Raw genomic sequence first — 10,268 nt, 5'->3', positions numbered from 1 at the left:
ACTTCAACACCAAAAAATTCTTATCGCACTACACAATTCTCATCTATTCTCTCGTCTAAATTATCCCATCATGTCTCAATCTTTCACTCTTACGAAAAGAATGTCTGGTTCCGGCGATTACCCCTTCCTCCCGCGGTTGGAACCACGAATGGTACGGCTCACAACCATTCACTAGTCCGGAAACGCAATTCCCCGCCCTCTTCAAACCCAAGGTTCTCAAGTTCCGGGTGGTCGGCCTTACTCGGTGGACGACCAATATGCCCCTGATGGGCAATACGGATGGGCACCCGAACCCCCCGGCTCGGGAGGGAGCGGCGGCTCTACTCTTACTCCTACTCCTACTTCTACTCCTCGTGGTACCTGCACCCCATACACTCCGGGGGAGATGGATAAGTTATTCATAGCCTACTTGGCAGTCTCCGAAGATCCAGACATTGGCACGAACCAAACTGGGGAAAGATTTTGGTGGCGCGTCACTCGTCGGTACAATGAAATCCGGCCGGAGGGAACCATCTATCGCAATGATGGTATGGTGCGCAATGCCATCTTCAGAGCCAACGACGAAATCCAAATGTTCCAGGGGTATCACCTCCAGGAAGAGCGGGCGGCAGGGAGCGGCAAGAGCGAGCTCGATGATAGGCTAGTTTTCGTCACTCGGATTTTATCACTTTTCGCACTTATTCGTTGAATATTTGCATGAAAAAGAAGTTTTTTTGGTAGGGAATGAATCATTAAGTTTGGAAGTTGCTTAATGAAGGCATGAAGAGGAAAACATGCAAAAAAGAGGGCAAAATAACAATGAATAGAAGAAAGTGGAGGAAGAAGGCAAAGAAGACCCAAACTGCCCAAGCTGTTGGACTGGCCAGTTTGAACCTGACGGGAAAATGACTAAAGCCACTTCCACACACTTATCAAGGACAACTCTCACTTGCTACACACGCCCATATCTGCCCTTGGAGAGTAAAAAAAAGAAGTGGAATATCTTTTATTAGATATATGTATTAAAAAGACTTAGTCACCAACCACCATGACTTCATCACTTTAGTTTAGTTTAGTTTACTTAACATTCTCTCTCTAGAAAACTTTCCTCTCTTCCTTAAGAAGAGAGATTTCAAACACAAGGCTGCCAAGATCTTTTGTTCACCATGGGTTGAAGTAGTAGTAATTTAGTAGTAGTGTTTGCTTTCTCTAGTTTGCTTGTTCTTAACTTTGTAGTACTTTTGCACCTTTCTACTCTTAGTTGTTATTGTTGGACTTGTTTTAAAAAACTTATTTCAAGTAGTAATTTCTCTAAGTGTTTGTGTATTTAATGTGCTTTAAAGTTTAGCTCTTGTTTATTTTCGGTTTTAGCTTGTTGTTTAGTTCTAGTGTTGCTTATGTTCTTGTTTAGTTAAAAATCCTTTCAAGCTTTTAAAATCAGTTTCTCAAGCATTACGTGGAGAAAGAGTTGGAAAAGTTTCAAAAAAATCAGCCATGGTTATTGTATGTTTTCGGTGCCTCTGCGGGTGTCATTTTCGTATGATTTGGCATGAGTTTGATGAGCTCGGTTCTTGAGTATTCTTCCACCATGTTTAAGTGTTCTTAAGCTTTCTTTATCTTCTTCAATGAGTCTTTATGTTTCAGCTTTTAGTTTGGTGTTTTCAATGCATGTTTAGGTAGTTTAATTATTGATCTTGTGTTTGTCTAGCATTTTTAATTATGTAGCAGCCATCTACTCTCTTTATCTTCCTTAATTTATGTGCCTTTAGAGTAGAATTAGGAGCCATGATCAGCTTTTAGGAGTTAAGTGGAAGAACCATAGTTGTAGGCTTTTATCCAATGGTTTTACATCTTGGGTAATAGAAGTTGGGAGACAACAAGTACATGATTCCTTTTCACTTTTGGCAGCTCATTTAGCTTAGTTAGTTTCTGTACTCAATCTTCATTTACATATAATTTAGTTTGCCTTTTAGGAGTTAATTAATCTAACCACTTTTAAGGGTCACTATCCTAGTTTCCTAGCTTTCTTTTAGGAGCCAACACTTAGTTTATTTTCCTTAGTCTTTTAACTTAGTTCCTTTTGCTTTCTGAACTTAGGATGCTCATGCAAGTTGCTGCTCTCTTTTCATTTCCGAAATGTTCTTATTTTCGCCATTGCAAAGTTGTCCAGTTTACCAACTTGCCCAGTCTGATTTATACAGTTTAAATGCTTTCTTTTAATTGCATGTTATTTGCGCTTTTAGTTCTCAATCCTAGCTTAAGTGTTATTTTAATTTTGTAGTTTAGTTCCCACCCCCAATTTAAAGCGTGGCGGCATCGCTAAAATCCTTCTTAAGTGTGGAAATACATAACATATGCTACCGTTCCTCGTGGGTTCGACACCCTAACTTACCATATGCTAACTAATAGTATTTTGGAAAGTGGGAACTTATAAATCTTGTTGAATAGGAAGGGACACGTGCCTACGACATGCGCGAAAACCCCTTCCTTTCACTCGACATCATCACTGTCGACTTGGCTACCTACCAATCCCAAGAGTATAAACCGTTCAAGTACCTCAGCTCTTGGCAGGAGTATATGGGTGGCATAGTAGCATCCTCTTCCAGCTCCACAAGCAAACGGTCGAGGTCGGTATCCATATCCGACGCCGGCTCCGATGATGTGGCTAGCCAGCTTGCCACAGCTAGCTTGGGTAGCCCCGACGCCGGCCTGAGCAGTTCCCAAGGCCGGCCGCAAGGAAGGAAGAAGGCGACGGCCACCGCCACCCGCCGTCACGCTCCCACTCCCTTTGTGCCACCTCAACCCCCCACCAACTCGTTGTGGCCCCTCTTGGCTCAGTTCAATATAGCTGATAGATCTCAGATGACTCCCGATCAACCTGAAGCACATGTTGCAATGATATGAGGTCTTCGAAGAACATTGGGGATAGAGGCCTAGTCTTCCACGGGGGTATTTTTTAGCCTTTAATTATGTAATTTTAAATTTGTAGAATTTTAATTATGAATTTTTTTTATTTTCTAGGATTTTAATTATGTAATTTTTATTTTTTAGGATTTTAATTATGCACTTTTTATATTTTAATGTATTTTTATATTGTAGAAATATTTTTAGTAATCGAAGTATTTAAACTTGAATAATAGAATGGTGGGACCCTTGAGCTTGTCCTTGCGGAAGAGCATGGATGTGGGTGTTGTGCTCTTGCCTAACAGCAGGGAGTAAAAAATAAATAAAAGTGGGTCCGGGCCCACATCCGTGCTCTTGCCATTGAGCACGGATGGGGATGCTCTAATTCAATTCTTTTTATGTTTTGATTTCTTTACCTTTTTTCCAGTTTTGTTTTATTCTAACAATTAAAGTTTCTGTATCATTTTACGTAGGGGCTTCTCGGTTTGATAGAATGGAATGGTGGGTTAAACCTTGATTTATGCTTATCTAACTCTTTTGTGGTGGTTTTGTTGGTTATTGGGCTTTTTCATTGTCTAATTGCTTAGCTAACAATTGGATGTCTTGTTCTAATCATTGTCATTGAGAGATGCTTGGTTAGATTGTTAAATAATCAACAACTCCGTGCGTTTTATGTTATCGAGAGATGCATAGCTAGAGAGAGGGCTTGGGTCCGTAGGTTTTAGGAGTCGGACTTGAAGTGTAGGGAGGAGACTCCGACATTAGAGGCCGATCAACGCGTTAGATGCACCCGAGAGGGGGTCTAACCAATTAACCCGACCTTCCTAGCCACACATGAGACCCGATAGATGAGCATGATCCCTAGGTGAACACCCGTGATCCATACCAACGGATCCATATCCCTACCTTCCCAATTTGAGTGAAAACTACCCTTTATTTGCTTTAGATTCCTAATTTACTCTTATTTGCTTACTTGTTCTTTGATCTTAGTTAAGAAAAACCAAAAACTCCTTCTGTTAGTCTAGATAGTGTTCAAAGTTGCATCGTAGTACTCAAGCCGGCATTTAGTCTTCGAGGATCGATAATTTAAACTTGCCACGTGCTACATACCCCATACACTTGTGGGTGACATATTGATTGCAAATTTAGCATGAGTCAAGTTTTTGGATGGAATGTGATTCCTACTTCCATTCTATTCATTTGTTTGGTGTGATGGAATGAATGAGTGAATGGATGAAAATGCAAAGTAAATCCAAGGAAATTGACATTTCATTCCTATCTTCATTCCATTCTAACCTTCATTCCATTCCACCCTCATTTCATTCCATTCCATTCTAACCTCCATTCCATTCCATCGTACCAAACATTCCCCTAGTATTTCAACTTTTTTATGTTTTGTTAATACAATTTTTTTACCCTTTTTTCACGTTTTATGTTATTCAAACCATTTAAATTTCAATTGCCTTTTACTTCTTTAAAATAATGGATTTACCTTTTTTTTTGTTTAGTTTTATTCAAACAATTGAAAGAATAGATGTATTTTCTATTTTTGTTTAATTTTATTCAAACAATTGAAGAATCGTTGTATTATCTTTTTTGTTTGTTAAAACAATTAAAAGAATAAATTTATATACTTCTTGATTTAATTCTCAATAATCAAAAAGTTTACTTTTAAACTACTTCCTCTATCCTTGAAAGTTTGTCATATTTTTATTTCCGTCCGTCCCACAAAATTTGTCACATTTACTTTTTACCATTTTTTGTAGTGGACCTCATATTCCACTAACTTATTTTCACTCACATTTTATTATAATAAACTAATACTCCCTCCGTCCCACAAAAGATGTCACATTTCCCTTTTTGGGAAAAGTTCTCTCACATGAATATAAAAATTATATTTTCTCTCTCCATTTAACACACAAAATAAAACCTTCTAAAATCTCGTGCCGTCCCACAAGTGTGACATCTTTTGTGGGACGGAGGGAGTATATAAAAGTAGAACCCACATTTCACTAACTTTTTCAACTCACTTTCCATTATATTTCTTAAAACTCGTACTCGGTCAAAGTGTGACAAATTTTAAGAATAGAGGGAGTAGTATTTTATCTACTATTTTGTATAGCAAATATATTCACATCTATATTTTTTTATAAAATAATTGACATTTTGCTTAAATTATTTAGGTTCACAAGGTCTACTTCTAAAAAATATTAGTACTATTTTAATAAAATTAAAAAAAAAAAACTTACTCAGATATTTTATGTCCAAAAGGTTTATATCTATATTATGGAATTTCTTGTTATCGTTATATTCGCATCTATACACGACATTTGTATTTAATACATGAAAAGATTGTTCGGATATTCAAACTCATGAAACTATTTGCCGTACCCCCAAATCCAAAATTCTGGATCCGCCGTATAAGTTTAAGCTTACTTGAACTCAAATATTTTGGGAAGAATCTTATTTTGCACTTTCATTATGAAAATTTTGTGGCTGAGAATCACATGGAAAGTAACTTTTGTTTCTACTATTGAAATTAATTTTGATTTTTCAGGTGGATTCTATCTAATAGAGATATATTCCTTATTTATAACATTAAGATTAACTTAATCAATTGTGACAAATTTATTTGAATCTGTCTCTTATCTTATGAATGACGTTGGATTTGGGAAGTGTACAGGAACAAAGTAACTAGAATATTGGGCAAAGGGATCAACAGCAGGCAAGGCCACACGAATTTCTCCCATGCTTGATGGCCACCATCTAGTAGGACTACTTAATTCAAATTCAAGATCATCTATCTCTGTGTCTGTCTCGTCCATCGCCTTTGATCTTTGGAGAAATTTCAGAATTTAATTAGTGTTTTGAAAAGTATGAGGAATGAGAGGCCAAAGGTTGAAGGTTAAATATATAAGGTATCCCATTAATTATGGAAATTTTGGTGATTATAAAAAAACAAAACTATCGGTTATGGTCATGTGAGTGAGGGTGCAATTCTTGTGAGTGAACGAGTATGGCAAGGGTTAGAATCCTGCGAATGCTGATGTGGTGGAGGCGGATGATGATTTGCTGATTAGATAAACTTATAGTTGGGTTTGAATTGGATTTAATAATGTCTATCATGTAGGGCCGGCAATTTTTTATCCGACACGAATTCGCACGAAGTTAACCCGACACGAACACGCACGTTTAAGCAAGCCTCTTAAACGTGCGTGTTGCCAGGTTAAACTTCGTGCGGATTCGTGTCGAATTATCGTGTCGGATCAAAGCCAACAAGAAACCGAAAATTTTGGATTGGGTTGGGTCGGATGCGGGTCGGGTTGGGTTATCCATTAAGAAAAAAAAAATTATTTTGATTATTTTTATTAATTAAAATAATATATTAAATTTAAATTTAAATTATTTTTATAAATTAAAAATATTATAATTTTAATATTATTAGTAAAAATATGATTAATACTATTATTAATTATTTATAACGATAAAAAAATATTACCGCATACTTAAATTTTATTAAAAAATATTTATTTTAATTATTTTAACTTTATTTATTAGATTTGATTTTAGTATACTTTAATTTTATTATTTGAATTTAAATATTATTTAAATAATTAATTATTTTAATTTTTATAATATCTTATTTTATCGTGTAATATCAACTTTTAATTATATAATATCATATTAACTTACTATCATTAAAAGCTGACCAATATTTTTTTAGATGTAACGAAATCCGCACGAATCCGACACGATCGATATTTTTTTGGATGACACAAAATCCGCACAAATCCGACACGAATCTGTTTGGGTTGAACCCGATAAGAACACGATAATTTGGGTTGGGCAATAAGATTGGATCGATATTGAGTTGAGCCGATGGCGACCCAATCCGCACGATTTGACAGCCCTATCTATGCCGATAGTTTCCTTCTTTATACTGTTAATATTAATATAAATTATATAATCAAAACATAAACTTTATTTCAGGGGCACATTGTATAATTTACGCTACTAAAACAAATTCAGAAATAAAAATCAAAACTTTATTCATAGATTGCTTTGATGTTATAAAAAATCACTACTAAACAATCTTTTATGCTTAATTACTTTTAATAATCTTATTTCTTCAGAGATTGTAGCTAAACTTGTCTTTATTCCCATCAAACATAAAAACTGCATAAAAATATAGTAACGTAGTACTCCCTCCGTTCCATATTAATAGAGTCATTTTGTCACTTTGGTACGTTCCATAGTAATAGAGTCATTTCTCTTTTTAGTAAAAGTCAACACATTTTTCCACACCTACTTTACTCTCTCTTACTTTTTTCTCGCTTCATCCACTACTATAAAAATGAGCTATTCTCACACTTACAAATATGACACTTCATAAAAGATGTCAATATATATATCCAATTATCACATCAAGGTTTCGTGACATTTTATAATATCTATTATTGTTGCATTTTAAATAAATGTCAAAAGAGGATTCACTTAATGACAATTTTATTACGTGTCATATGATTATAATGCTAAATATTAAACTTAAATTTAGATATAAATTTAAATAGATAATGGAAATCAAAATATGATATGATTTTTAGATTAAATATTGGTTCGTAAAACTAAAAGATTTTATTATACTATTAATTGCTAGTCAAAATGAATCCCAATCCATTTTTAACGGAATTCCAATTCTCGCTCCTTTCTCCCTCTAAGTCCTAACCCATTTTTTCACACCTGCTTTACTCTCTCTTACATTTTTCTCTCTTCTTCTCTCTACCTTTTTTATTTTTCACTTTATTCTCTCTTTACTTAACTCACCTAACACAATTTTTCTTAATCTCCATGCCGAAAAGTTTCGTCTCCATTACTATAGAACAAAGGGAGTGTGTAAGAAATAGAATAGTGGCATAACCAGAATTTTGACATAAAAATTACAAGCTCTACCAGTAATAATAGTTGTAGGGTATTTTTCAATGTTAGCATCGTTGAGAGCAATTATGGAGATACTCCCTTATATTTTGCCTACGTGTGGTATATTATGCGATAAATAATGCTCGACTCATTATATTACGGTACGCGAAACACGAGCTAAGAATAAGCGCAGATGAGAGTAGAATAAAGTGTTGGATGGATGCATGCAACACGTGGGAACCAAGGATCGAATCTCCCTAGGCGCGATTGCATGAGATCATAGTTAGTTAGTTTGTTGATTGAGTTGTTATTTCCGTACGTGGAGCTATATAAGTTGCTTTATCGTTGTAATTTGACATATATGATTTAATGCAAATTGCTGCTCCTTCTTCCTCTCTCTCGCCTATCTGTGGTAACTCTCTACGAATAGGTGGGATCTTGGTCACTGTTCCGATCATCGAAGACCCTGGTCTTGCACCATATTACTCCTATTAAATAAGAAAATACATACTCCAATAAACAACGAGTTGCTTAATATAGTTGTATCTTTTGGGTTTTGGAAATATTGTGTTTTGACCTTGTGCTAGAGAGGCACTATGATGCAAATGAAGCAGGAATGTATGAGATTGATAAACTATGAGATAAAAAGAACTCAACAAATTGAGAACTCGAGAGTATAAAAACTCAATGCAAAATTATATATTCAAAGTCTGTCTTTTAAGTTCAACAATGATGCCTTTTATATAGGCAAATGAAATCCTAAACTTATAGAAAGAAGATAAATAAAAAGATAATAAGCAAAAATAACTATAAGTAAAAAAGAAAAACCTAATTTGGTAGAAGGAAAAACAAATCCTCCTAATATTATTTCCCTCTACTAATTCTATTAACTAGGAAATAAATAAAACCAAATATATATTTTTCTTAGTCTCCAAGACTTGTCTTTTATAACTGCATCATACTCCCCTTCTTGAAAAAGACTTGTCCTCGAGTCTATCCTCGAGTCTGCTTTGTCACGATCATCATCATCTTCTCCATCTCGCACTTCCTCCTTAACAAACCAATTCCAATTCTGGATATCGTGCATCATCCTATTCGGATATCCATCAAACTCCTGCCCCACAAAACCAAATTCTTTAACAGGATCCAGATCCAAAATACCAAAACCCACTTGCACATCGACTTCGTCTTTTACAGCATCAAACTCATAGTCAAAATTCTTTTTTGTATTAATGACATAACTATCTCCTGCAGCTTTAGATACAAAAGTTTCCTTCACAAGTTTTTCCACGACGTCTTCCTGATTCGCTGTGACATCATTCTTCCGGAACTCGGCTTTCTCTCTTGGAAGATCATCAGCGCCATTACCATTCTTAAACATGAACCCTAGGAGACGGTTTTCCCCTTCAGCCTCATCGTCCTCCTCATCGTCATAGACGACAACGCCCTCGTCTTCGGCTACATCGTCAAATTTCATGGAAGGAGACGGGGATTTGCTCGCCAATCCAGAGAGCTCATAGAATATATCCTCGTCGTATACAGGCGTATCATACACCGGCATCGAAAATATATTGCTATTAGTATTCTTCGACGTTTCATCCACAACAGATGATGTGAAGACGTCGATGAATAATGGATCGACCATCGAACGACGCTCCGGCACATTAGACCTCATCGTGTTGGACTTTCCCCGACGCTCTTCCAGTCGCGCCAATCGTCGTTGTAGGTCTCGAACCTGTTGTCGCAGATCACCGTTCTCGATGTCGCGCTGGAGGTCTCGAACCTGTTGTCTCAGATCATCGTTCTCGATGTAGCGCAGATCATGCTGTCGTGCAGCCTCTTTGTTTGGGAGATCTCCATGTCCCCAACCACGACCACCGCCACGAGCATCGCCACGTCTGCGGCTATATCTACGTTCAGCCATTGATAATCAACCTGGATCGTGATACCAAATGATGCAAATGAAGCAGGAACGTATGAGATTGATAAACTATGAGATAAAAAGAACTCAACAAATTGAGAACTCGAGAGTATAAAAACTCAATGCAAAATTATATATTAAAAGTTTGTCTTTTAAGTTCAACAATGATGCCTTTATATAAGCAAATGAAATCCTAAACTTATAGAAAGAAGATAAATAAAAAGATAATAAGCAAAAATAACTATAAGTAAAAAAGGAAAACCTAATTTGGTAGAAGGAAAAACAAATCCTCCTAATATCATTTTCCTCTACTAATTCTATTAACTAGGAAATAAATAAAACCAAATATATATTTTTCTTAGTCTCCAAGACTTGTCTTTTATAACTGCATCACACTATCACGTCAAGAACCTTTGGGTCTGATTCATGATCCGCGAGTTCGTGTCATGTCTCGTCTACAATCCGAATCCGAATCCAATCCTCAATAGCTTCGATCCGAACGAGCATTTTCAAGTTAGCCGCAATTCATCATTGTCTATCTCTTCCT

Source organism: Salvia hispanica, chromosome 6, assembly GCF_023119035.1.
Source record: "Salvia hispanica cultivar TCC Black 2014 chromosome 6, UniMelb_Shisp_WGS_1.0, whole genome shotgun sequence".
NCBI lineage: Eukaryota > Viridiplantae > Streptophyta > Magnoliopsida > Lamiales > Lamiaceae > Salvia > Salvia hispanica.
The sequence above is the reverse complement of the archived record's forward strand: the minus strand, read 5'-3'. Positions refer to the sequence as shown.